The sequence below is a fragment of the Apium graveolens genome, chromosome 2, assembly GCF_009905375.1.
Source record: "Apium graveolens cultivar Ventura chromosome 2, ASM990537v1, whole genome shotgun sequence".
Classification (NCBI taxonomy): Eukaryota; Viridiplantae; Streptophyta; class Magnoliopsida; order Apiales; family Apiaceae; genus Apium; species Apium graveolens.
Genome location: NC_133648.1, coordinates 62,519,987 through 62,521,319, shown reverse-complemented (window position 1 = coordinate 62,521,319; position 1,333 = coordinate 62,519,987).

Genomic DNA, 1,333 nt, shown 5'->3' with positions numbered 1-1,333 from the left:
GGTTCATACGTGCCCACCTGGCATTATTATAATTACGTCATATTTCCTTTATCAAAATTTTTATTCTTCAGAACTTCGAATATTACCTTCCTCCTTATAAAACCTCTAAGGTTTTCCTTAAATCGTTCCTCCTGTATTCCCTAGATACAGGGCATATCAAAATACCATTTACTAATACTAGAACCATTGTCTATGTACTTCTGAAAACTTTCTCCCCTGATCTTCGAAGGTTGTTGTTACCTTAGTCCTTCCAATTTGTACTGTCAAAACTCATATTGTCCCTATTAAAGGTGAAATGCCAACCTTTATGCATTCCCCTAGGATTCATTTCAAGTTATCGGGGTTTTATCCTTAATTCCACCTTTAAAAGATACTTACACTCTTCCACGGATAAATCAAGTCATATATACTTGATAGATTACCTTATTCAATCATTCTCACTTCGATAGTCTATACTTAATTTCACAATAACATCCTTATTCAAACTGAGGTCAATCTATATGGCCTCCAAAAGATAACAACGGTTTTTTTTCCGCTTCGATTGCCTAATTTGGTAATGACAACAGGGATGTTCTGGAAGATATTGGTCGTGTTCAACGTGAACTTCTTCTTAATAATTCCTTATTTACTTTTGTTATTTATCTCAACAGTCATCTCAATGTTGGGATATCTTTCATACATGGCCTCTCCCATTCTGGGTATTAATCCACCGGTCTTACACTTCACATTCTTGAAGGTCACTTCCTTCATCCAATTTTCCTAATTTCTTACTTCCTTGTCTCCTCAGTCTATCCGCGTCTCATTATTTATCCTTCGAACTATCTCAAGGTTTCCTCGAATCCTCCCAACTTACAGGGGATAAAATATATGTATCTCTTATGCCTTCAACCATCAATTTTAACTCATGGTGAATCACCCTCATCCTGACGGTTACATACTTTTCTATTTCTATTGCTACGAGTCTTTAGGGTTTCCTCATACCCAACTCCCTTATCATTCCTCAAACTCTATTGCCTTTATATTCCTTTCCACTTCAGTTTCTTTTTATTTTCCTTTCTCTTATCATTATTTCATGAACCAACACAACATAAGCATTGATTTTAAACATCCCATCATTCTGGATTCGTGTCCTCAGAACGAATCTTGACAACTTTTACAACTTAGATTCATAATTTATCATACTCGTCCGCCTTTGTTTCGGCTCTAAAGCTTTTACACTATCTCCATAACCTTGGGAATTGCTTTCCCGAAAATAATTGTCTGAACTTTAATCAGTTTATTATAACCTCTGGCTCCGTGCCTTTCCTGGCCTTTCACTAACGGGTGGCCTCTC